At 38.3% G+C, this 27,809-nt stretch overlaps 1 protein-coding gene across 2 annotated transcripts in view; it reads right to left on the bottom strand.

Moving 5' to 3' along the window:
- Positions 1 to 27,809, bottom strand: part of NTN4 (netrin 4) — a 107,976-nt gene that overhangs the window by 68,928 nt on the left and 11,239 nt on the right. The window lies entirely within an intron of this gene.

Raw genomic sequence — 27,809 nt, 5'->3', positions numbered from 1 at the left:
TAAGATAACAAGAGGTTTTCAGACCTTGATCACCCCTGGGGAAGAGCTGCCCTGTTATTCTAAGGAACAGATGTGCTGCCTGTTGGGATGCAGAAGAAGTATAAATTGAGTAATCAGCAGAAATCTGACTCTTGGGATGAAGGTAGCCATACAAAGATCTCGGGGGAAGAGCATTCTGGGCAGAAGGAACAGCCAGTTTGAAGGCCTTGAAGTGGAATCAAGCTTGGCTTATCCAAGGAAGAACAAGACCAGTGTGACTAGAGTTCAGGGGACAAGGGGGCAGTGGAGAGGAGGACAGAGGCCACGTATGACAGATCATGAATAGAGAGCCCTTTACAGGCCGTGGTGGAGTTATCCTAACTGTAGTGGGAAGCCACTGGAAGGTAATAGGCAGAGAAGTGATCTGATTTGCATTTTTAAAAAAGGTAACTCTCTCTTGTTTCTGCGAGGAGAATGGATTATAAAGGGTAAAGGATAGAAGCAGGAAGACCAGTTAGGAAGTGACTGCAAAATAAAGATCCAGGCACTTATATTTCTAAATGAGGTATGACCCTTTCAAAGACTCATCATTTATTAATTGGGACCACTTTAGCTGTGGGTATTTTTGATTCTCCTTTTCTGGATCTGCCTTGCAACTTGTGGCATATATTTGGAATATTTTTACTGGAAGTAAATATACAACCCTTTGAGGGTGGATTTGATTTCTAAAATGAGTCAGAAGTCACTTGAATCCAAGGCAGTGAGTAATGTACCTGATCAAGTTAGTTAACAGCACTTTTGGTTAAATGCAAGGTGTAACTAAGTAATGAGACTTTTTATTGTGCAGGTTATAGACAGACTCCACAGGCAACTTAAGGCTTTAGTTCTGAGGAGGAAACCAGAGGGAGGAAGGCTCAGAAGGGACAGACTTTGGACATGTCTGTGAGTCTATACATTATACAGGGGCAATAAAGTGGGCCTTGGGGTGGGGTGGTGCAAATTCTCTAGTGGATCTGTTACTTTGGAGGAGTAGAGGTTAGTGGAAAGGGAAATCACTGCCCATGGAAACCAATGAATATAAATATAATGTAACATGAAGCATTATTATAAGGAGGGCAACACTGTTACACCTCATTATGCAGTTAAAAAAAACACCTCAATCAATCTTGTTGATTTATATAGTAAGAAATACAAAGCTCCTCTGAAAAATTCTTAAGCATCTCTTGACTTTTTAAAAATATGTCAAAAAAACCCTATTTACAAAAAAACAGAAATATTTTGATAACCACATAACGGTCGTCCCTTGGTATCCGTGGGGAATCGGTTCCAGGCCCCCCGGATACCAAATTTTGCGAATGCTCAAGTCCCTTAGTTGGCCCTCCATATGTGGAGCCTGTGGATACAGAGGGCTGACTGTAGTATGAAAGTAAAGTAATTATTAAAAAGTAAGCTTTGGATAAACTTCCATTTAGAGAGAATGTACCTAAAAGTAACTTTCCAGAAAAAAATTTTTTTTCTTTAAGGAATACTTTGGATAGAAAAATTTCATTTTATAAATTGCTTTTGCACAGAAAGTATGAAAAGGCAAGAATCTACTCTGTACAGAACTGTCCTCAATGAAATATAACTTAAGGGAAGGTGATAATCAGCACTAGGCCTCCTATAGCCAATTCTCCATCCAGCAGCCAGAGTGATTCTCTATTAACAGAAATTGGACCATGTCCTTGCTTAGATCTACATGCACCTAAAGACCTCCCATGTCTCTCAGAATAAAATACAAAGTCCTTATAATGGCCCTGCTTTATTTTTTTTTCTTAGTGCTATTACCACCTGCACATTTTAGTTGTAGTTGCTTAATGTTTTACTGTCTTCCCCGTCTAGAATGTAAACTTGTTTTTTTTTTTTTTTGGCCACGTGGCATGCAGAATTTTAGTTTCCAGACCACGGATAGAACCGGTGCCCCCTGCAATGGAAGCACAGTTTTAACCACTGCACCACCAGGGAAGTCCCTAGAATGTAAACTTCTTGAGCGGAGTCACTGGTGTATCCCAGAACAGTGCCTGGCACAGAATAGGTATTCAATAAATTTTTGGTAAATGAATTGATTAACTATAACATTGTTCTTGGCACTCAAATAATAGGTGAGAATTTCAGATAACTTCCTTTTACAGGGTCCTAAACAGATTGACATACTGAATTCATGTCATAGCACCAGAAGGGGACAGGTAAGAAGTTGTATTAAAGCAATAGTTACCAATAATGAATTATTAACCAGTATCTGCATATGTAGCTAATTTTGAACTTGCAAACCTAAAAGTATCTTAAACCATATTCTGCACCATTTATTCACGTGGAAAGTGGTAGAAAGCAACATAGTATGGAATAAAATTTTCCAATAAACAATATGTCACCTATTTGAAAGTCAATATAGAATTAATGTCTTTTTCTTTTAACAACAGCCTAAATCAGAACATGATTTCATATTTTGAATCATTAAAAAATTTTTTTAAAAAGCATTGAATCCATTGTGAGCTTTACATGGGGTTTATTTTCCATATGACTCCCAAACACTGGCATTATGTTAGACATTTGTGAAGAACTCTTGCTCTAAATAAGATCAGTGATGTGGCTGCCTCCCAATTTATCAACCACAGTGGTGCAAGGACATGCAAAAAGGTACCCAGTGCTAACTAAATAAGTATTCCACTGAAAAGTCTATTGCATACTACACTGTCACCCACCCATCCTTTTCCTGAACATTGGTGGCAACTGTTTGCTGTCTCTGCTCCTGGCACATATTTACCCTTGACATTTACCCTAGTTCCCTCTGTCTCCCTCCCCGTGAGAATTGTTCAGCACATGCAGGACTACAGGAAGATCTGTCAAGGTCTGTAGGAACTTAGAAGCTCTTTTGCTTCCTGGACCCAGACTGTGGAAGCTGAATGGCGGCTCTGTGCTTGGTGTGCATGACACCACAGTTGGCACGCTGATATCAGCAGGGAACGGACATCGTGACCCCTGAGGCTGCGTGCTGGAAAGGAGACAGCGGAGTGCCACAGACACAAAAGTGGATGGGAATTTAAACCATGAAATCTTTTTTCCAGAAAGGAGACGCCTTAATCTGATACCCTGGGAAATGGATCTACCCTGTGTCAGGAAACAAAGAGTGTGCCAATCCAGATGCTTCAAACTTCTGGCAGGTCGCCTTTTGGGTCCCACCCAGTTTTTCTTCAAATATCCCCAGAAGAAGCCTGTATGGCACTACTTAAATGAAGGAAGAAAAAGTGTAGAAGCCCTCCATATAATATCAGCCTCTTCTGTTTTTGTCCCCATCAGGAACTGGATGTACCTATGGGCCCATCACTGTTCCTCTGCCTGTGATTGCTTCTGAGGATGCACTCCTAACAAGACATAGTTAAAAAGCCAGAGGGGGATTAGGATCAAGCCCACTTTGATGCTTCCAGCTTGTTAGTGCCATTGGCCAGGATTTCATGATCTTATTTTTTTAACTAAGAAATTTGATTATGTTTTAGTGATTAATACTATGCTCATTACAGAAAAATCTGTCACTCAAAATGTAGAAGACATTAAAAAACTACAATTCAGTCCATCCTAAAGGCAACCAGGGATACCAGCTTGATAATATTTTTCCATCTAAACTTCTATATGTATAAATACAGAATATAATGTAAACAACTTTGTTTCAACTTAGCAATACTTTGTGAATATTCTTCCAAATCGTTAAAAATAACTCTACATACATCAGTAGTTCTCAAAGTGTGGCCCCCAGACTAATATCATCAGTATCAACCTGGAAACTTGTTAGATATGTAAATTCTTGGGCCATACACCAGACTGACAAATCAAAAATTCTGGAGGTGGGGCCCAGAAATCTGTGCTTCAACAAGCCTTCCAAGTGATTCTGATGCACAATAAATTTTGAGAAACACTGCTACATAATTTAAAACCTGGTTAGAATTCCGTTGTGTGGATATGACATAGTTTATTCAGCCAGACTGCTACTGTGAGTCATCTAAGTTGTTTCCAACTTTTCAGTATAACATTACAATGTACAGTCTTGTAGCTAGAATATGGAAGTTTATAATAATATCCTGACACATTTCCAAATGAGAAAATCAAGAGTTAAAGGAATGCATAGTTGTTGTTATTTTAATTTTTTTAAAAATATTAATTGATTAATTTTTTTTTTTTTTTTTTTTTGTGGTACACGGGCCTCTCACTGTTGTGGCCTCTCCTGTTGCGGAGCACAGGCTCCGGACGCGCAGGCTCAGCGGCCATGGCTCACGGGCCCAGCCGCTCCGCGGCATGTGGGATCTTCCCGGACCGGGGCACGAACCCGCGTCCCCTGCATCGGCAGGCGGACTCTCAACCACTGCGCCACCAGGGAAGCCCTTAATTTACTTTTTGGCTGTGTTGGGTCTTCGTTTCTGTGCGAGGGCTTTCTCTAGTTGCAGCAAGCGGGGGCCACTCTTCATCACGGTGTGCGGGCCCCTCACTATCGCGGCCTCTCTTGTTGCGGAGCACAGGCTCCAGACGCGCAGGCTCAGTGGTTTGTGGCTCACGGGCCTAGTTGCTCCGTGGCATGTGGGGTCTTCCCAGACCAGGGCTCGAACCCGTGTCCCCTGCATTGGCAGGCAGATTCTCAACCACTGCGCCACCAGGGAAGCCCCGGAAGGCATAGTTTTAAAAGCTATCTGAGTTTCTTGAATGAATCATGGACCCTTTCCTACATAATCTTTGGAATCTTCACATTTCTCTGGTCTTGCCTCACTTCTCTAATCCTGGAATCCCTCAAACTTTGCCTAAGGATCTGGATTCTTGGCTTAGGTTCTGCCATTTCTTATGCCCCACTAAAACAAAGAGATCTTTAAGAAGTTCTGAACAGGTTAGAATCACCTATATGTTCTTTCTTTTCTAGAATACTTACAAAAAACTCTCAATAATACTGATAGTAAAAATTGTATTCTTTATGTCTTATTTATACTCTGAGATAGAAATTTCAACAGAGTATTAACACAGTGTGAACAGAATAAGAAGTCGAGGAAGTATTTGGTACATAATAATCAAGGAATTCTTTCAGTATTGAACTCATACCTGACATATTGCTTTGTACCTAAAGTTTTATTGCCTGTGTTGAATCATAATAATTTGAGAAACTTAGTTATCACATTAAAAAAAGCTTTTCAGCTGCTAGCTTGAGGAATATTTCAGGTCCAAGTTGATTACCCATCCCACAGACTCCTCTGGCACTTGCTTTCCATGACAGCATTTTTACACTAGTACATTGTTATTGCCTATTTACTTGTCTGTATCTCACATTAGACTCTGCTCAGTGGGCAGGCATCTTGTTTGTCTGGTTAACAGCTGTGTCCCCCAGCATGTCCCACAGTCTTTGGCATATTGTAGCATTTCCTAATTATGTTGAACGAATAAATGAATGAATGATTTCTCCAAATAGCATTTTTTAAAAGGAGAAGCCAAATAGGGAATAGGGTTTAGAAAAATAAAGAATGCAAGATGGTCTTACCACCAGTTCTGCACTCTTGATGAGGAGCGTGTGAACACACACATTTGCATAAATACCTATGTAAAAATAGGTAGGGGCTTCCCTGGTGGCGCAGTGGTTGAGAGTCCGCCTGCCGATGCAGGGGACACGGGTTCGTGCCCCGGTCTGGGAAGATCCCACATGCCGCGGAGCGGCTGGGCCCGTGAGCCATGGCCGCTGAGCCTGCGCGTCCGGAGCCTGTGCTCCGCAACGGGAGAGGCCACAACAGTGAGAGGCCCGCGTAACGCATAAAAAAAAAAAAAAAAAAAAAAAATAGGTAATACATTTCAAACGGCTTTATGGATTCTTTCTCTTCAGTAGCACACAAGATCTTTCATGTTCTTCAGAAAGCAAATCAGGCAGGCATGAGCAAGCACCCAAACACATACAAATACTAGATATTTCCCATGGTTTCTGGTCTAGTTACCAAAAATAGAAGCTTCAGGATCATAACTGCAACTGTTATTTAATGGTTTTTGAAACCCTAGACATCTTCATATTCTCAAAAGAGCAGCTTTTGGTTTCATTGATTTTCTCTATTTTTCTATTTCATTTTTGCTTTTATCTTTATTACTTTCTTCTGCTTCCTTTGGGTTTAATTTTCTTTTCTTTTACTAGTTTCTTAAAATGGAACTGTAGATCATTGATTTGAGACCTTCTTTTCCCCTAAGTGCTTCTTTAGCTGCAGCTCATAAATTTTTCTATGTTGTGTTTTCATTTTTAATTCAGTTCAAATGCTTTCTAATTTTCCTTTTGATGTCTTCTTTGACCCATGGGTTATCCAACAATATGTCATTTAACTTCCAAATATTTGGGGATTTCCCAGATACCTTCCTATTATTGATTTCTAAGTAATTCCTTTGTGGTCAGGGAATATACTTTGTATGATTTGAATCCTTTTACATCTATTGGTACTTGTTTTATGGCCCAGAATATGGTCTATCTTGATAAATGCTCCCGTGCCCTTGAAAAGATTGTATATACCACTGTTGCTGGTGAAGTGTTATATAAATGTTAATCAGATCAAGCTGGTTGACAGTGTTATTCAAATCATCTGTGTCCTCACTGATTTTCTCTACTTGTTCTGTCAACTTCAGAGAGAAAGTTGTTGAAATCTCCAACTATAATTATCAATTTATCTATTCCTTCTTGCAGTTCTTGCTTCATGCAATTTGAAGCCTTGTTATTAGGTGCATAAACATGTAAGGTTGTTATATTCTCTTGATTAATTGGCTCTTGATCAGTATGAAATGTCCCTCTTTATCCCTGGTAATATTCTCTTATCCGAAATCTACTTTGTCTGATAATAATATAGCCACTATCAAAAGCTTTTGATTAGTGTTAGCATGGTATATCTTTTTCCATTCTTCTCCTTTTAACTTACTTATGTCTTAATATTTAAAGTGGATTTCTTATAAGCATCATAACTGTGTCTTTTAAAATTTTTTATTCAATTTGATAATCTCTGCCTTTAATTGGAGTGTTTAGACCTTTTAAATTTAATGTGATTGTTGATATGGTTGTGTTTAATCTACCATCTTGCTTTTTGCTTTATATTCTGTCCCCTTCTTTTTCTCTCTTCTGTTGGATTGAACATTTAGGGTCCTTTTTACTTCTGTTTTTGTTTATTAGTCATAACTCTTTTAGAAAAAATAGTGATTGCTTTAGGGTTTATAGTATACATCTTTAACTTAGCACAGTCTATCTTTAACTGATATTTATCACTTCACATATACTTTAAGACACTTACAGCAGTGTACTCCCATTTCCTCCCCTCAATCTGTGTTGTTTTCATGCATTTGACTTCTATATGTATTACAAAGTCCATAACACATTGTTAATATTTTTTCTCTAAAAAGTCAATTATCTTTTAAAGAGATTTTAAAAATAAGAAAACAATTATTTTACATATAGCCACCTATTTTCCCTTTTTGATGATCTTCATGCCTTTGCACAGATCTAGATATCCATCTGGTATCATTTTTCTTCTGCCTAAAGGACTTTTTTTTTAACATTTCCTGTAGTGCAGCTCTGCTGGTTTTTTGTTTTTTGCTTTTTATGCCTGAAAAATTCTTTATTTCTTCATTTAAAAAATATTTATGCATTTATTTATTTTTGGCTGCATTGGGTCTTTGTTGCTGTGCGCGGGCTTTCTCTAGTCGCGGTGAGCGGGGGCTACTCTTTGTTGCAGTGCACGGGCTTCTCATTGCAGTGGCTTCTCTTGTTGCGGAGCACAGGCTCTAGGCGCACGGGCTTCAGTAGTGGTGGCGTGTGGGCTCAGTAGCTGTGGCGCATGGCCTTAGTTGCTCCATGGCATGTGGGATCTTCCCAGACCAGGACTCGAACCCGTGTTCCCTGCATTGGCAGGCAGATTCTCAACCACTGTGCCACCAGGGAAGTCCCTTCTTCTTCATTTTTGAAAGCTATTTTTGCCAGGTATAGAAGTCTAGGTTAACAATTTTTTTTGCTTTCAGGATTCTGCCCCACTGTCTTTTGGCTTGCATTGTTTTTGTACAAAAGCTGCCATTCTTATATTTGTTCTTTTGTACATAATGTGTTATTTTTTCCCCCCTCTTGCTGCCTCAAGGTTTTCTCTTCACTATTGGTTGTTAAACTATTTGATTATGATGTGCCTTGGGGTATTTTTCTTCCTGTTTCATGTGTTTAAGGTTTGTTGTACTTCTTGGATCTGTGGATTTATAGTTACAGTCAAATTTAGAAAAATTTCAGCCATTATTTCTTAAATTTTCTGTTCCCCTCCTCTCTCTTCTCTCCTTCATGGACTCCAACTACACATATATTAGATTGCTTGAAGGTGTTCCACAGTTCACTGATTTATTTATTTAAATTGCTGATTTATTTATTTATTTTTCTGCATTTTTTTCTCCCTGTGTTTCATATTGGATCATATTTCTATTGCTCTATATGGAACTTCACAAATCTTCGCTTCTGTAGTGTCTAACCTACTAATCCCATTCCATGTTTTTGTTTTTTTTTTTCTCTGTGCCACGCAGCTTGTGGGATCTTAGTTCCCTGACCAGGGATCAGACCCAGGCCACCACCAGGGAAGCCTGTGAATTTTACCTTGTTGATTGCTGGGATATTTTTGTATTCTTGAGTTCTTTTCTGGGGTGCAGTTACTTGGAGATAGCTCGCTCCTTTTGAGGCTTGCTTTTAAGTTTTGTTAGGTGGGGCCGATGCATTCATTAGTATTGGGCTGGCGCTGCACTTTTACTCAGGCAGTACCCTTCTAATTACTCTACTGATGCATCACAAGGTTGAATTATAAGGTTTTCCACTCTGGCTGACTAGTCCTGGTCCTATATAACCTCTGAGGATTTTCTCCCTCTGTCCTTTAGGGTGGTTCTTTCTCTGGCCTCAGGTAGTTTCCTTAAACACATGTGTTGATCAGTACTCAGTTGCAGACTTGAGGGGGACCATCTGTAGATCTCTGGAAGCCTCTTCCAGTGCAGCTGTTTCTTCTCTGGTACTCTGCCCTGCAAACTCTAGCTACCTTGGCCTTCCCAGACTCTCAGCTCTTTAATTCAGGAAATCCATTAGGCTCCTCCTAGGTTCCTCCTCCCTGTACTCCAGCCTGGAAACTCCAGGCAATAAGCTGGGGCAATCATAGGGTTCACCTCATTTGCTTTTGCTCTCCCAGGGATCACTGTCCTCTGCTGCCTGATGTGCAACACCTGAAAACATGGTTCATATATATTTTGTCCATTTTTTTTTTTCAAGTTGTTTCAGGCAGTAGGGTTAGTCTGGTTCTCGTTATTGCGTCTTGGCTGAGAGCTGAAGTCTAAAGAACCAAGAGAGCTTAATTGTATAAAATACAATTTATAAAACTGTAATTGGACTAAGCCCTTATTTTTGTATAAAAATATCATAGAAATGACATATTGAAAATTTCATAATAAAGCTAGAAGTGTGGTTCCATTCCGCAGATAAAAAGGCTTGAAGAACAAATGAGTTTTCTTATGGGGCTTATCAAACTAAGAAATAGGAAAAATAATTGAAAACATAAGCATTTAAACTTTATAAGTTTATTCGATAATTCAATTTTGGTAATTTGTATATTTTAATAGACAGGTAAACCTTCACTATAACTTTCTTTATAATTTATGATACTTATTATAATCTTCTACTTTATATTTTTATGTTTATGCTATGCTGTGATTCATCTTTGTATTCCCATGTACTACTGTCTGATAGATTCTCAACAATACATATTTTTTTTTTTTTTTTTAACAATACATATTGAAAGACTGAGTCAATATAGAATCATGTTAAGACAGATTTATTTTTATTTTCTGATACAAGAATAATAATATGAGAATTCCCTTGCGGTCTGGTGTAGGAATCTGCGCTTCCACTGCAGAGGGCACGGGTTTGATCTCTGGCCAGGGAACTGAAATCCCACACGCTGCATGGTGTGGCCACCCCCCAAAATAATAATAATATAAATATAATAAAATTTTATTTATATAATGTGAATTTTATTCATAAGAGAATATACTAGGCACATAGTACTTCACAAGAAACTTTATCATCTTAAAGGTATCTTAGTTGTTTGCTAATCTTATACCACTTAAAAGTTTTACTTAAAAATTTTACTTTATTGAAAAAAATGGATTTACTATTAGTCAATATTAAAATACTTTTTGAGTACCAAATCTGAATAATGTATTTTCAGTAATAAATTTACACCAACTGCCAGGATGACAACCCATTTAGAGAGGAATCCCTGGTACTTTTGCCTAATATAATCTACAGTAATAACTAACTCTAAATTAGAAAAATAATCATACTTCTTCCCTACTCTACTTAAGCCTGGTTAGAGTAACATCTGTATTAAGAAATATTTCCTTTACAGATGCCTTTTTTCTTCTTGATTTCATTTTTTTAAAATATGTAAAACATTTTTGCTTCCATAGGCAAAACTATAATATAGAGTCTATCTAGAAAAGTCTTATATTATTGATGGCCTCTCCCTCCTCTGAAGGCAGTGCCTTTTATTTGTTCTTAGTTTTCCTTCCAGTGTTTCTTTTGGAAATATATATATGTTTTATTCCCTTTTAAAAATTATGTTAAATATAAAAATATATTTACCTCTTTTTCAATGGAAAAAGAAAAAAAAAGAAATATTTCCAATTACATTATAAAGCCATCATTTGTTTTATGTGGTTGTTCACTAGTTGTTTACAAATAGCATCTGATAAATTCATTTGAATCTCATAACTACTACACATTGACAACTGTTCTGTATATTGTTAGGTTGATGACACACCTAAGACCTAAACATAGAAACTGATATATTTGTCTTCATTTCTGCTGTTTATCAAGCTATCTCAAAACTGCAAATTCCCATACTTAAAAAGTTCCTAAAATTTAGTGTGATTCACACACTCTAGTTTTATATTGTCACCACGCAAACAAGGATGGCTTTATGTCCCTTGACTTCTGAAGTTAGTTGCTGGCACCATTTAAGTTGAGGTTTTAGGAATTTGAGACGAAAAGCTCAAAGAGCACAGATTCTTTGAGTACATGTACCCTAATATGTTTTTGAAACCAGCTTTCTGCTTTCCTGGGTAGGTAACCTTTGGGAAAGTATGTGAAGTTTCAGGCTTTTTAAGGGTTGCTGTGAGTGGAGAGTTCCGGTTTCATGGAGAGAGAAGGCTGGACAAGGAAAAGATAGCATAATTAACAGGTGGGCATCTGTGGCGGAGCAGCTGGTTGGTTTAATTTTAGAACATTTGTCCTTGTCTGTGCCACTTTAAGTGGAGCACCTACTTGTCTTAGAGAAGTGTGTCTGTCTTTGGGCAGTGCCAAAATCCTTTTGCTTACACTCTAGAGCATTAAGCACCCTTTTTCATCAGATAGCCCACCTTTTAAAGTGGGAGAGTCTTATCTACTCAACTAGTTCTTCTAAGATAGGACAATATAAGCTAATAAAGCTCTCAATGGAGCAAGCTGAGGAATGCAGTGCACTCAAGTGACTTACTTGTACTATAATAACCTCGATTTGTAAGTACACAAAAGCCTCTTTGCATGTTTCAAGGGCATATTTACAGTTTTAAAATGATGAAAAGGCAGCTTCTTAAATATCTTCAGGGGGAAGGGAAACGACAGAACTGCAAGGAGGAACAAGAAACAAGACAGAAGACCAAAATAAAAATAAAGATTGGGGCTAAAAATAAATTTTAAAACAGTTTTCAATACATTTGGAATCCTAGCTTTTCCTTTGCCCTCAGTACTTGGAGTCATAGGATTTGAGTGTCAACAGAGTCCTTAGCAATTGATGATCTAGTCCGACTAGTGGAAACTGAGACGCAGAGCGCTCAAAGTGATTTGCCAAAGGTCAATCCATAGGCTTGTGACAGAGCTAAGACTAGTACCCAGTTTCCTGACCTCCAATCTAATGATTTTTCCATTATATCCCACTTTATACTTGTTTGGCAGCTAGCCATTCCTGAATTAAAGTTACATTTAAAGTGGAGGATTAAGGAAAATATTATATATGATTTATCCCATTTCCACTTGTCATGTTAATAATGGATGGGACTAACTGTGCCTGCCACCTTTATTTTATTAATGGATGTGAATAACTGTACCCTTCATAAAAGTAACGATACCTACTCTTGTTTGGCTCACAGGGATACAGTGAAGATTTTTAAAAAGATATCAGATATAGAAACACCTTGAAAAATTACTGCTCTTTATAAATAAAATTGATTGGTGAATAGCTTTTTACTAGGGACCTGCCTTGTTTTTGCCAGTCTCTCTCCTTTGGGACTGAGCCCTATCAGTAAATGCAGCCCAGTGGCTAGGATTCATTGACGGGCCCTTCAGATGTGGATTGTATGTCAACCTGAGTAACTTCTCAGCATTTACCTTCTGTTTCCTAGAACCATGTTCAGCCTACAGTCTGTAATACACTCTGCTTCATCTTGGATCCCTGATACCTTCTGTTTGCCTCACCAATGCTGGAAATTGCATGCATGATCTCTCTGCTTTTGCTGCCTGTGAAAATTCCAATTCTTGCTCCCTCTCTGCGTACTCAACTTTATATACTCCAAGTCATACTGAACACTTTCTGTTCCTAGAAAGCGCCATGGTCTCTCTCCCTTCCCTTCCCAGCCTATGCCCATAAAATTCTACTGCCTGGAATACTTTTCACACCTCTTTGCCACTGTCACCCACTGCTTGACCCCCTTACTTGGCCAACTCATTACCTATCTTTTAGGTGTCATCCTAGATGTCACTTTCTTCACCATTTCTCTCCACTGCACGCCTAGACAAGATGTTCTTTCAACGTGCTACTTCAAGCACCTGTTATTTCTTTCAGACTTAAAACTTAACCATGTCTATTTTAATTGCTTATATTCCTCTCTAGACTGTGAGCCCCATTAGTGCAGAGGGCCTTGTTTGCTTGCCTACCAGTGTACAGCGAACGCTTGGCACATAGAAGAGTTAACACATATTTGTGGAAATATGATACTCATGCTTGATAAGGATTTACATGTCACAAACTGCGTTCACCTTTATTTATCTCATTTCATCCTTACAGTAAACCTATGGTGTGGTTATTATTCATTTCCATTTTTCAGATATAGAAACCCTGAGAAGGTGTTAGTTGACATGTCCAAACTTACCTACCTAGTAAGTGACAGAGCTAGTACTTGAACCCAGGTTGTTGGAGTCCAAGTTCAGTGTTATTACCATTACATCACAACTAATTTTGTTTGGTTATAGAATAATTAAAAGTCTAAAGCAAGTGATCAGGGGATATAAATAATTGGAGCAGGAGAATAAATCTGGCAAAGAGAAGAGCTTGAACCATGGTGGAGGCAGTGGGGGAAGGGTGGGGCAGAACACCCATAGGTGAGAGGCAAAAAAAAATGAATATTAGAACAAAAACTAAGAACTAAAGGCTAAGTTTTAGGGGCCACTCATAGTTAGAGGCCAGAAGAAAGGAGATGAGCCAGAAATAATACAAAAGAAGGATCAGTGAGCAATGTAGGAAAATAGTGAAAATTCATTTTCCTAAAAGCCAAAGGAAGTGAGAATGCAAAGAAAGAAAATGTAGTTATTAATGGCAAATTCAATTCAGGAGGCAAGGAAGAAGATTGAGAAAAAAAATGGGGGAGGGGTTGGCTGGCTCACAGAAGACTTTTGAGAGCCTAGATGGAATAAGGAACGGTTTGTAAAGGTTTCAAGAAAGAATAAGGGACAAAGTAAAGGAAGCAAGAAAGAAGCAATTGAAGAATTTTGGCAGTTTGTTTATTCATTCATCCATTGATAGACATTTGGGTTGTTTACAGATTTTGGCTATTATGAATAAAAGTGCTAAGGTCATTCACATAGAAGTCATTGTGAGAACCTAAGTTATTTTTCATGGGTACTTAGAGGAATTTCTAGGTGGTTTGATAAGAGCGTGTTTAACTTTATTGGGAATTGCAAGTCTGTTTTCTAAGGTAATTGTACTATTTTGCATTTCTCCTAGCAATGTATGGTGAAAATTTTAGTTGCTACACGTTCTCACCAGCACTTGGTATTGTCAGTCTTCTTAATTTTAGCCTTGATAGTGAATGTGAACAGTCTCTCATTGTGGTTTTAATGTGCATTTCCCTGTTGACTAATGGTGTTGAGCATCTTTTCATGTGTTTATTTGATATACGTCTTCTTTGGTAAAGTATCTGTTCATATCTTTTGCCATTTTTATTCTTGTTGTTTTTCTTCTTGTTGAGTTATGAGTTGTGATATGTAAATATATATTCAGATATGTGATTGGCAAATACTTTCCTCCAGTCTGAGGTTTGTCTTTTTCATTTTCTTAATGGTGTCTTAAAAGCAAAAGTTTTTAAATTTTATGAAATTCAATTATAAATATTTTCCTTTTATGATTTGTGCTGTTTGTGTCCCAGATAAGAAATTTTTGCCTAACTCAAGGTTATAAATATTTTCTCCTAGAAGTTTTATTGTTTTACCTCTTACATTTAGATATACAGTCCATTTCAAGTTAATTTTTCTATATGGTGTGAACTAAGTGCTGAGAACTAAGTTCTTTTTTTTCTTTCTTCTTCTTCTTCTTTTTTCTTTTTTTGCATGTGGATATCCAATTATTCCAGCACTGTTTGTTGGAAAGACTAGCTTTTCTTCATTGAATTACCTTGACGGCTTTGTTTGGTATAGTTTTCTTCATGTTTCTTTTGTTTGAAGTTTATTGATCTTATTAGATCTGTGGATTTATACTTTCCATCAAGTTTAGAAAAGATTTGCCTGTCGTTTCTTAAAAAAAATTTTTTTTGTCCTCTGCTTCTCCTTTTAGATTCCAACTACATGAATGTCAGATCACTCAATATTGTCCCACAGTTCACTAATACTCTTTTCATTTAATTCTCTTTTCTCTATGTACTTCATTAATGTATAGTTTTCATTGTTATGTTGTCGGGTTCACCAGTTTTTTCTTCTGCACTATCTAATCTGCTGTTAATCCCTTGCAGTATATTTTCATTTCAGATATTGATTTTTTCATCTTTAGAAGCTCCATTTGGATCTTTTTTTATATCTTCTATTTCTATCTTCAATGTGTTTGTGTTTTCTTCAACATATGGAGCATATTTATAATAGCTGCTTTAATTGCCTTTGTTTGCCCATTCTATCAGCTGTGTCATTTCTGATTATGTTTCTATTAATTGATTTTTCTTCTGATCAGGAGTCATATTCTCATGGTTGTTGTTTTTTTTTTTTTTGATCTTTTATGTTATTTTATTTTTATTGGAGTACAGTTGATTTACAGTGTTGTGTTAGTTTCTGCTGTACAGCAAAGTGAATCAGTTATACACATACATATATCCAATTTTTTTTAGATTGTTTTCCCATTTGGTCATTACAGAGTATTGAGAAGAGTTCCCTGTGCTATACAGTAGGTCCTTATTAGTTACCTATTTTGTATAGAGTAGTGTGTCATGGTTGTTAATTTTGATTAAACATTAAACATTTGTAAATATTATGTTGCTGGTTGCTGGATTTTGATGCATTTCTCTAAGTAGGGTTAGACTTTGTTCTGCAGTTAATTTACTTGGGGTCAAATTGTTTTGAGCATTGTTTTTAATTTTCGTTAGGGTGAATCCAGTTTAGTCTTTATTCTAGAGCTAATTTAACCCCACTAGTAAGGCCATCTGAGGACCCTTCTGAGAACCCTTCCCAGTGCCTGTGAATTATGAGGTCTCTCCACTTTGGGTGGTAGGAACATGAACTATTCTCAGCCTTCTGGGAATACTAGGAATTGTTCAGCTAGCCTCTGCATTCTATCAGTTCTTTTCCCCCTCTCATAGAGTTTTAGCTCACACATAAGCAGCTCAGTATTCAGCCAAAGATTTGAGGGGACCTTTGGACAGATCTTTGGACTTCTCTCTTTCTGCAGCTTCCTCTTTTCCAGTATTCTTCCCCACAAATTCTAGCTGCCTTGGCCTCCTTGAGCACTGATCTCCTCAAGTCAGTGAGATCACTGGACTCTGGGTTCCCCTTCCTATGCCATGCCTTAGAAATGCCCCATCAATAAGCTGGACAGTCACAGGGCTTGTCATATTTGTTTCCCCTCTCAGAGATCAGTCTTGTGCTGCCTGTTGGCCAGCCTGAAATAATTGTATCACATATTTTTTCCTCGTCTTCTAGTTTTTTAATGTGGAAAGGTAATTCCTACAGCAGTTAATCCTTCACAAGCAGAAGCAGAAATCCCATTTCAAATTGCTAACTTTTAATATGTTGCAACTTCTTGAGTGTCAGAAATGAGACAAAAGGGAAAACCTAACTGATTTTAAGGAGATCACTTTGAATACTTAAATGTAATTATTCTTTCTTTCTTATTCCTTCCCTATCCATCTCCCTTTCCTCCCTAAAGGGTAGAGGATTCTACCTGAGATCTTTCCCTTGAGCAAATGAAACTTGCAAATGAAACTGCTTTCTATAATTTGTTGTATTTTGAGGTGTACTCAGTATTTAAGGAGCAGAAACCACAGTGTTGCAGATATCCCCCCCTTTTTTTTTTCAAAGTAGATGATATTACAATAGCTCTGAGTAGCTATTTCATTTACTGAATTAAAAGTTCCTAGGGTTTCACTTTGGCCCTGCTGTCATTCAACACGATCAGAACAAAGCTCTTTACCCTCTTCTATGCCTCAGCTGCTTAACTGTAGTATCAAGGTACTTTAATGCGGAATGTGTAAAATTGTGCACATGGAAAAGTGAATTTTCCTGAAGCACAGCATTGAGATATTCCTTTAAATGATGTGCACTAAAAGCGTCAGCCTTGGATCTCCAGTTTACTTACAAAACCTACCCACACTGAAAAAAGATAAACCATGAACACTCAGTTGTTAAGACCCAGAAGAATTCTCTAAGTCTACTATATCTACATTTCCATAAATACGTAGTTCTTTTCTTTTATCCTCCTCTTTAAGAGTAAGACAACTCAAAAAAAAAAAAAAAAAAAAAGAGTAAGACAACTCTTAAACGCTAACAAGACTGAATGCCAGGAAAATTGTCCATTGTGGCAAAAATTTTCAGCCATTTTTTCATGTTAAAGGCTTTAAAATTTTTATTCCCCTCTGTTTATCTCCTCCATTAATCTTCCTTATAAAAATGCATATATACATATAAGTTAAAAACAAACACTTTCCCTAACTATGTACCATAGAAAACCACAGATGGCAATTAGCTTGACTTTATTTTATTTTATTATTTTTTACTATAAATTTATTTACTTATTTATTTATCTGTCTGCGTTGGGTCTTTGTTGCTGCACGCAGGCTTTCCTCTAGTTGCGGCATGCAGGGGCTACTCTTCATTGCAGTGCATAGGCTTTTCATTGCAGTGCATAGGCTTCTCATTGCAGTGGCTTCTCTTGTTGCAGAGCACAGGCTCTAGGCACCCGGGCTTCAGTAGTTGTGGCATGTGGGCTCAGCAGTTGTGGCTCTTGGGTTCTAGAGTGCAGGTTCAGTAGTTGTGGCGCATGGGCTTAGCTGCTCCACAGCATGTGGGATCTTCCTGGACTAGGGCTCGAACCCGTGTCCCCTGCATTGGCAGGAGGATTCTTAACCACTGTGCCACCAGGGAAGTCCCAATTAGTTTGACTTTAAAACTAGCTTTCTTATTGAACATTTGTGTGCCTATTGGAGGATTTCCATAATGCAAACCTCCACTAGAATGTGCTTTCAACTTTTCATTCAGGAGACTTAATCAGGAGCAACCAAAATGTACTGCTTAAGGTTTAAAAAATATATCAAACTTTAAACACTGTTACCCTGGAGGGGAGATCCTGGCTACAAAACAAATAGACTTCAAAGGGACCTCCTGACTTTCTCTAAACCACAGATAAATATTTGCTATTACTATGGTAATAGGTAGCATAGGGCCACTTTGTCCTTCACTTGTAGGAGACCTTGAAGATAGGTGTTGATCGCCACCATGAAAAGTTTTCCCAGTAGAGATAAATCTCATACACCTTTTCCCATTAAGTTCTAGTCTGACATACAAGGATTAATTGCAAGAGATTAATTAAAGAAGAGAGCTGAAAGCTAATTAGAAGGAGAAACTTGCAGAAATAAAAGCCAATAAACTGGCTTAAAAGATAAAAAGTAGATATTATTTTCTCTACTTTGACCTACATGTAATGAAGTACAATCAGTTCAACTGAAAGACTGGTATCCCTAATTTATATGTTTGTAGAGATAGAAAACAAGGGACTTCCCTGGTGGCGCAGTGGTTAAGAATCCGCCTGCCAGGCTTCCCTGGTGGCTCAGTGGTAGAGAATCCGCCTGCCAATGCAGGGGACACAGGTTCGAGCCCTGGTCTGGGAGGATCCCACATGCCGCGGAGCGGCTGGGCCCGTGAGCTACAACTACTGAGCCTGCGCATCTGGAGCCTGTGCTCCGCAACAAGAGAGGCCGCGATAGTGAGAGGCCCGCGCACCGCGATGTAGAGTGGCCCCTGCTCGCCACAACTAGAGAAAGCCCTCACACAGAAACGAAGACCCAACACAGCAAAAATAAATAAATTAATTAAACTCCTACCCCAAACATCTGAAAAAAAAAAAAAAAAAACCATGTTCCTTCAATGAGCCAAGTTCTTTCACAATATTATTATTTATAAAAAAAAAAAAAAAAAAGAATCCGCCTGCCAATGCAGGGAACACGGGTTCGAGCCCTGGTCTGGGAAGATCCCACATGCTGCAGAGCAACTAAACCCGTACGCCACAACTACTGAGCCTGCGAGCCACAACTACTGAAGCCCGCATGCCTAGAACCCGTGCTCCACAAGAGAAGCCACTGCAATGAGAAGCCCGTGCACCGAAACGAAGAGTAGCCTCCACTCGCCACAACTAGAGAAAGCCCGTGCAACAAAGACCTAACGCAGCCAAAAATAAATAAATAAAATAAATTTATTTAAAAAAAAAAAAAATCCGCCTGCAAATCCAGGGGACACGGGTTCAAGCCCTGGTCCGGGAAGATCCCACATGCCGCAGAGCAACTAAGCCCATGCGCCACAACAACTGAGCCTGTGCTCTAGAGCCCACGAGCCACAACTACTGAGTCTGCACGCCTAGAGCCCATGCTCCACAACAAGAGAAGCCACTGCAATGAGAAGCCCACACACTGCAAGGAAGAGTAGCCCCCACTCGCCACAACTAGAGAAAGTCCGCACAGAGCAATGAAGACTCAACATAGCCAAAAATAAATAAATAAAAAATTTTTAAAAAGATGGAAAACAATAAATACTATAAAATTAGTCTATGTTTCCTTCCACTCCAGAGTAGAGATTTATAGAGAAGAACTGGAAGTACAGAATTTTCAGGATGTTTAAGCCATTGAGCTTACAGAGCATGAAAGCCCATAACAAAAATCCTGACCTCCAAAGAGAAACAAATTAAATCTCACTTCAGTTTCTAAAAATGTTTTTTTCTCATACTTTAGATAAGAAAAAGACATTTCCAACCTGGATAGATTGCAAGCTTGGCTAATATAAATCCTAATTGTGTCTCTTATCAGCAGTGTCATTTCTGAGTGATGACAGAGCTGTGATTAAAGATAAAATTCCAGGTCTATGTGACATTAAGCCTTTTAATCAAAGAAGCATTTATTCATTCAACCATTATTTATTGAGGAGATACTTTGTATCAGGCACTGTGCTAGGTACTCTGGATACAAAACTGAATAAGAAAAATCAGTCATGTGTAGGATTTCAGTTGTTCCCTAATTCTTGAAAATTGAGCGAGCTCTGTTAAAAGTGGTGTAAGAAAACAGCCCAAAATATTATTTTTTTAAATCAGAAGAGCACGTAAGGCCGTTTAACCAAATTTCTCAATGCTGGAAGTTCCTCTAGAATGGCTGATACCCATCTGTTCTCTATTAGATCCCACACCCTCATCAGGCAGCATATTTCATTTTTTGATGATTCTAATTATCAAAAAGTTCCTCTGTGTTAAGCTAGATCTGTCCTCTGTAACTCTAATACTGATCTTGAAGCTACACAAAATAAGTCTATTTTACTTTCAACAAGCAAGTCCTTCAAACATTTAATGGCAGCCACCAACTTCACTTTCATTTTCCAGGTTAAATATCTACAGTGTCTCATATCATGTAGTTTTTAGGCCATTTACCACTCTGGCTAGGTAGCAAGTGACCTCTGTTTTATTTATATATGTAAGCAACCGATGACACTATTTTCCTCACATTTCCCCCTCTAAGATGTCAAACAAATTCTAAACTCTACTGCTGAACATTTTTTTCTAATTCTTTTTCAATCCAAATGCATTTCAAAGGTTTTTCTGTAACCTAAGGAATATTCAGATTTTAAAACACCTATAGTATTTCAATACAGCTATTTGGGAAGAAATGGAGTTGATGAGTAGGGACAGTGGTATGAAAGTAAAAAAAAAAAAATGAATTCACCATGAGAATATTATTTATGTAGCCTACTGAACACTCACCTACAATCACGGTAAAACAGGGAGGCAAGATTGCCATTCCAGTGTCATTATTTTGGGAGGTAGGGAAGGGAAGAGTCACTTCTATATCTGAATAGAATGTCGTAACATTATCTGCATATTTCCATAGTATCTGTCATTGTATTATTTAGTTCATGAGAAAATAATATTCCTGGTTACACACCAACTAAACTGACAGGCAAACTGGCAGGTAAGGCTGATGTAACGCAGCGGGGTTGGGGGTGGCCACAGCAGTCTAAATATTCAGTAGGTACATATGAACAGAATTGGTTCCCCCTGTCTCCATAAGCAGCTGAAGAGATGAAGGTGACTGGTTGAAACTGACCAGGAGATTAAAATGGCCTCTGAGGATGAAAGTACCAGCAGCCAGCTCCACAAGTAACATATCCTTCTGGTTACACTTAAGGCACCTGCTAGAACGTCCATAAGTAGCTAAATGCTTTCTCAAGTGGGCTTTTTAAAAAGGAGAACTAAAAAGGAACAGCAATAATACATCACTGAACTCTTGGCCCATGAATTTCCACGTGCGCCTGGTGCATATTTTATAAAGTTCTTGGAAAACAGGTGTTTCCCACCTGTTCTGGTTACAGTATTTCAAACTGATAATCTTTTAAACATGTTATAACTCCCTGACTAACTTGAACAGGACTTCAAGAGAGACTTTTTCAAGCATATTGTTTTAAAAGACCATTTATTTTAACAACAAACCTACCATACAAAGTCATGAAGAGTATCTATTCTTAACAAAAGAATAAAGACAAGTCCAAATAGGGAATCCAGACCAGGGTCAGGAACTGAACTTTGCTCACTCACTCTGAGTTCCCTACAGAGCAACCTCTTACTAGGATCACTTGGAGATTCCTCCTTGAGTCCGAAATACCAACAAGGTGTAGATGGATACATTTTTTTTCAGTTTTGATAAGAAGTTTTACTTTAAGCTCATACTTATCTCTTAACATAACTTTGCCATCTAAAAATATCTTTTAAAACTTAGTTCTTTATCTTGTACTTGACATTCATAATATAGTTTTAAAAGAATTTGTAGAGTCACAATAGATATGAAGAGACATGAATTGTTCTTTGTACATCTGATTTGTTCATTTTTCTCTAAATCTAACTCCTTCTAGTCTATTTTTGCCTGTTTGTGAAGATGACTGGGCTACTGCTTTAATAAACAAAGTATATAATTCTTTATATTCACTCTACTATGAAATGACCGAGACTGATGTGTTCTCTAATTAAACATCTGTCCAAAAGCACTAAGCAAAAATGTAGACCCTTGATGCTCTTGAAAAACATTGACAGTTAACCAATGTTAGTACAGGATGTCCCTAACTTACAAGTGGTTTGTGTTCTAAAAATTTATTTGTAAGTCAGTTGCCTGGCCTTTAGAATGCATTTTATGTCTATTTTTGTTTACTACTGTATCCCCAGAGCCTGAGATAGTGCTAGACACATAGTGGGCATCCAAATATTTGCTGATTGACTGGATGAAGTGACCTAGAAGTGCACTTCACTAATAACGTAATTGAACTATATTATTGTTAATAATAATTAGCATTTATAGAGCACTTAGCCATTTATAAAACACATTTATATGTGCCTTATTTTGTCCTTTCTCACATTGATTCAATTTACAAATGAAGAGTCTAAGACCCCTAAATTAAAGAGAGAGCCACTGAAACTACTTGAGAGGATTGGGTGTGAGATGCGGAACTTGAATTAAAGTGGTAACAGTGGAGGTGAGAACCAATTAGAGATAGAACCACCAGAACCTGGTGATGGACCTGATATGGGCCTCCAACTCCTACACTTATGCTATCACATTGCATGTAGAAATACAAGCTATAGATAAAATATCATCTATACATACAAAATAGAGACTCAGAGAGAGTAGGGACTCATTTCTTTTTCTGCTGACACCCTTTTCTTTAGCAGTTAAGTGATTTCCTTATGTTCAGTGGTTAAGAAGAAGGACCCATTCACCTTGCAAGAAATGAGATCTCCCCAAAAAGATTACACCAAAATTGAGGGCTCCTGCCTAGCTAGCAGGAAGACTGATGTGACTAGCTAAGCAGTATCCAGCCCAAGACCCCTGCTATTGGAGTAGTTTGGATGTAAAGAATTTTCTTAAGTCATTTACTCACTCTATGGCATAACCTATGTATTCAGAGGTGGATGAGACATTAAGGGGTCCTGAGACAAATCCTCAAATCTGTACACAAATCCTTTCTGTAACATCTCTCATAGAGGCTCACTCAGCCTTTGCTGAAACATTTCATGGGATGAGAAACTCAACGGATCTCACTTTTGTCTTTTGGATACATCCGTTTTTTAAAAAAGTCTTTCTTTGGTCAAACTCTTGCTTTCTGAAAGCATCAGAGTCCATTTAATCCCTCTTCAAACATCTGAAGAATGCTAGCAATTCCTGAACATCCATAAATCCTCTCTCACAGGCGAAATATCCCAAGTTAATTGTTCATGATATAATGAGGTTTCTAACTGATCTCACCAATTCTGCTCAGCTTTCTCTAAATAGGAATATCTTGACCTGAACATAATATTCTAGCTGTGTTTTGACTAGAGAACACAACAAAAGAACTGTTCTCTTTTTGTTTGGAGCATTATTTTTCTATTAATGCAGCCTAAGACTGCATTAGCTTTTTTGGCAGTCATGATGTATTGTTGACTCACATTGAGATTACAGTCAAACGAAACCCTCAGGTCTTTTTCACATGAATGGCTGATAAGTCACACCTCTTTGGTGGTATTACAGCTGATTTTTGAAAAGAGGAATTTATCACTATTAAGTTTAATCTCATAAGTTTTGCTCAAGAATCTTTCACAACGTTCCCTGAGTTGTCTTTCTTAAACAGTTCTGATTATGTTATCCTTACCCAGAGCTACTGATTGATCTCCACTACCCACGGGACCCAAGTCCAAAATACTTTGCACACTAGACCCTGCATAATCTGAACTGAGCCTTCAGGGTTAGCCTCCTCTTCCCTTATCCCTCTCTCTTCTCCATTCCCCACCATTCCATACTCTTCAACCATTCTGAGCATTGACTTCTTCACACATGTGCACTTTTCCATGGAATTTCCTTCTCCACCTTTCAATTATTTTTTTATACTTTAAGAGACAGCAATTTAAAAGTCCCGATCAGACTGTGAGCTCCCTGAAGGCAGGAATATACTACAGTGATGTTCAGATAATAAGAAAGAGACATAACTTACAAGTTTTATATTTTTAAGTTTTTTTGGTTCGATTTTTCAAAGAAAAGAATATTTAAACCTCTTTCTTCAAAGCTAGTTTCTCCTCCCAGCTCTAGAAATGCAGGTGAGTGGGGTTTGGCTTACTTGAAATAACATTTCTTAGGGATAGGGAGTAACAACTTTGGCAGTTTATCTGAGTGAACCAGATAGCTGCACAGGTTTGTCCAGAGGCCATGTCATAAGGTGATTGTTTTCCAGAAGCACAAAAAAACCCCACCTTTGCACCCAACACAGCACTGTGAAAAGAAGCCCAGCTGGAAGCACTGCAGGAGCAGAAGCATGAGGCCCTCTATTCAATCATTTCCAATGATTTCAATGAAAAACTAAACAAAATCCCCCAGTTAACCTTTACATGCACCTTCTGCTGTTTTCCAACAGGTGTTGATAGATTTGTACCTTTCCATCTAAACTGCAACCCTTTGTACCAGGCCTTTGCAGATTAGAAATAGAGCCTATGGTTTGGGTTTGCAAAGGGATGGAGGCTACGACATTGTTCTTGTTGAGAAATTGTACTAATTAACTATCTGCCTTAGGATCTGTCATCCTAAATGGCTAACTTAACAGACATTTAGCAAGTCATCTCTCAAACAGACTGTTTAGCGTGCCTGCAGACCAGGTGCTCTGCCATAGAGATGAACAACAAAAGGTAACAAATAGTTATTATAGATAATCTTAACAATAATAATGCCTCAGAGTTCATATATTTGATAAACAGCTATTTAGCAGGCAACATGTTAGATGCAAGTCTAGTGTTTCTCGAAGTGTGGTCTGGACTGCCTTAAGGAGCTCACAGAACAATGTGATAAACGCCATGACAGAGGTGAGCGTGTGATAAGGGTGCACAGGTGTAAGGCACATACATAGTGCACCTAACCCAGGATTTTGGAAAGAGGTGAAGTTTTAAGGAAAGTCCTTAAGGGTCAATAGCAATTATCTATCCTTTCATCCATCCATCCAAAAATATCTGAGTGACAACTTAGCTAAGTGGATGAGAGGTAGGACTTGGGGAGAGGAGCATCTCAGGAAAAGAAAGCATGTGTGCAAGGGTCAGAGGATAAGAAAGAGCATGGCACCTTGGGGTAATATGATGGTTCAATAGATAGAGCTGGAGGCTGGGGTATAAGCGGCAGTGAAGCGGCTGAGGCAGCAGGTATTAGAAAGGACCTAGCGTGCCCCATTAAACAACGTGGACTACGTTATGAGGAAACTGGAGAGTCAGTGAAGGGTTTTAAGCAGAGAAGTGACATTTTAGATTTCATAAAGATCCTTCAGAGTGTGGTATAGAGAATAGATTGGGAAGCAAGCAAGACAGAGTAGAGAGAACCTTCAGGAGAACATTGCAATAATACATAGAAATGATTTGCACCACCATTTGTAGCTGTGGGGATGGAGAGAAGCATACGTACTCAAGAGACACTGCAGTAGCAGAATGGGACAGGCCCTGGGGACTGACTGAGGCTGGGTGAAGGAGAGAAAAGAATCGAGAATGAATCTCAGTTTTCGCCTTGATGGGTCTTTCTGGGTTAGACAGTGATGCTATTTGTTTAGGTTTTTATTTTCTCAGTGAGGTAAGAGGCAAACTCTTTGGCTGAGAGCAAGCAATGGGTGTGAGAAGGGGTTTTAGGGAGAGGAGAAGACACTTTGAAAGAGTCATTGCCGGAATGAAAGGGAGCTGACGGAAAAAGGATTTCCAGGGAAGTTTGAGGGCCAAATTCAGGCTGGAAAACAAATCTGTAGAGGTATCTCTCAGCACAATTGTGCTATTATTTTTCCCATTAGAGTTCAGCTATTTAGCTGAAGGAGCGAGAAGGTGAACAGTAGAATTGATCTAGAATGGGGATGTGATGGACAGACAAGGGGGCAATGGAGTTGAGAGAACTGACAGAAGATCCCAGAGAGAAAATCATGGGAGCAGGCTAGGTACCATGTCCATTTTTGCAGACAAATAGATATTTGGGGGCTAAAGAAGAGATAAAAGAAGTGGTCTAATGTGACATAACTAAATTGTTAAAGAGAAGAAATAAAAATTAGAAAGAAAAATGGCCAAAAGTAACAAACAGGATTGATAGAGCGTGTGGGCAGGAGTTGACGATTACCTTTCTGTTGTTGCAAACTATACCTCTTCACTACGTCCCCTGCCCCAGAAAGGATTCCCCAGTGGGCCTATGTTCTTCTGAACTTTGGTAATCATCAGAGAGAGAGCTATTGTTACAACAGGCTGAGTGTAGTGTCCTACCCCTTTGGGTGTGTTGGGATGGTGAACATGGGTTGTTGGAGAGTGAGGTGCCTAGTTCTTCTGACAGAGAAGTGGTTGATGTGGCCTCCATTTACTTTTGCTTTTTATTTGGAGGTGGGAGTGGAGTCAGAGGGTTATTCATTGGGACACAGAATATGAGAAAAATGTAGGCATCAATTACAAAAGGAACTGATGGAAAGCCTCAAAGACCTCAGCAAGGTCAGGTTGGCTGAAATAAAAAGAAACACAAATTCTTAATGGAGATTAAACAGTATAAGGGAGTGATTACATTTTCTCTCTTTGATTTAATTTGAAAACACTGAAACCTTTTTCAGTAGCTGCCGAAAGACAGAGTGTTAGCACAAATGATGTCACGCAGAAGGCATTTGAATGTTTTTCATACTTTTTTTGTTTTGTTTTAGGAACTGTGATTATGAAGTGTAAAGTAACATCGGCAAACATAGCTGATGCCTTGAAAGACTTCTGCTCCTGTCAGTGACAGGAAAGTTAGGAAGACAAGTGAAATAGGACATAGAAAGGGGGTTGGTGTTGTGTTTTTGTTTGTTTGTTAACAAGACAAACTATCCAGGAAAAGAGCTTGTTTCTTAGAGATAAAGTGAGATGTATACAAAATGCCCAACATAATAGAAACTGGCACATTATACTGTGATCTCTAAATGATGCTTTTCTCTTCTCCTCCTTAATAGAACAACTAAACATTAATACATAAGCATTAATAAAAACATTAATATTTTTCAAGATTGTGAAAATGTAAATACTTCTACATAAATGGGATTAACTGCACAGCACCCTTGCCTTAGGTAGATGTTCTCCATCACATTTTGCAAATTAAATTTCACAACCCACTAAGCAGAAAAAATGTGTACAATGCTATATTTTAATTTCATTTCCAATACTGTAATAGCTCAGGGGCATTTAAAAAATGCCTTTAAAAAAAAGTCATTCCAAAAAATTGCTCCTATAGCTGGAATTGTGGGTCAAAAAAAGATTAAAAGTTGGATGAGTCAAGATAAAATGGAATGTGAGGCCCTTAAAATCTGAAAGCACCTAAAATCAACATTTCTCTTTCAGCATGATATTTTCAAGGGTTATCATTCTCCTTCAATACTGTTCCCTCTCCCTTTTCTATCATCATTCATTACCTGCTCAGTGCTTTCCCTTCTCCTTATTTGTTTCGATTCATCTTTTGAAAACCTAAAGTTGCAGTTCTCAGGCCTTCCCTCTGACTTTTCATTTTAGATTTGTACCCTCTGTTTCGACTGTAGCAAGTCAATGTTATTCGAATTCATGTTGTTGCTTAATTAAACAACCATTTAATTACCAACCCGCAGATTGGTAAGACTGGTTCTTGTATAAGCCTGGGCAGTTCCAAGCGTTTATGGTAATGGCAGCGTCAGTGGACTAACTTTGATCCTCTCCTGGGCTCAGTTCTTGGACTTTCCTCTTTTCTATCCACACCCACTCCCTTGATGATCTCATCCAGTTTCGTGGCTTTAAACATCATCTCTGCACTGATGACTCCCAAGTTTATATATTTAGTCCAGGACCCTCCTCTGAACTTTAAACTCACAGATCCAACTGCCTACTCGGTATTTCCACTTGGATGTCTCACAGGCAACTCATACCTAACGTGTCCGCATATAAGCTCCTGGCATTCCTCTCCAAATCTGTCCCCTCTAGAGTCTTCTTCATCTCAGTAATTGGCTATCCCATTCTTCCAGG

The sequence above is a fragment of the Phocoena sinus genome, chromosome 10 (assembly GCF_008692025.1).
Source record: "Phocoena sinus isolate mPhoSin1 chromosome 10, mPhoSin1.pri, whole genome shotgun sequence".
In the NCBI taxonomy this organism is placed as follows: Eukaryota; Metazoa; Chordata; class Mammalia; order Artiodactyla; family Phocoenidae; genus Phocoena; species Phocoena sinus.
The sequence above is the reverse complement of the archived record's forward strand: the minus strand, read 5'-3'. Positions and strand labels throughout refer to the sequence as shown.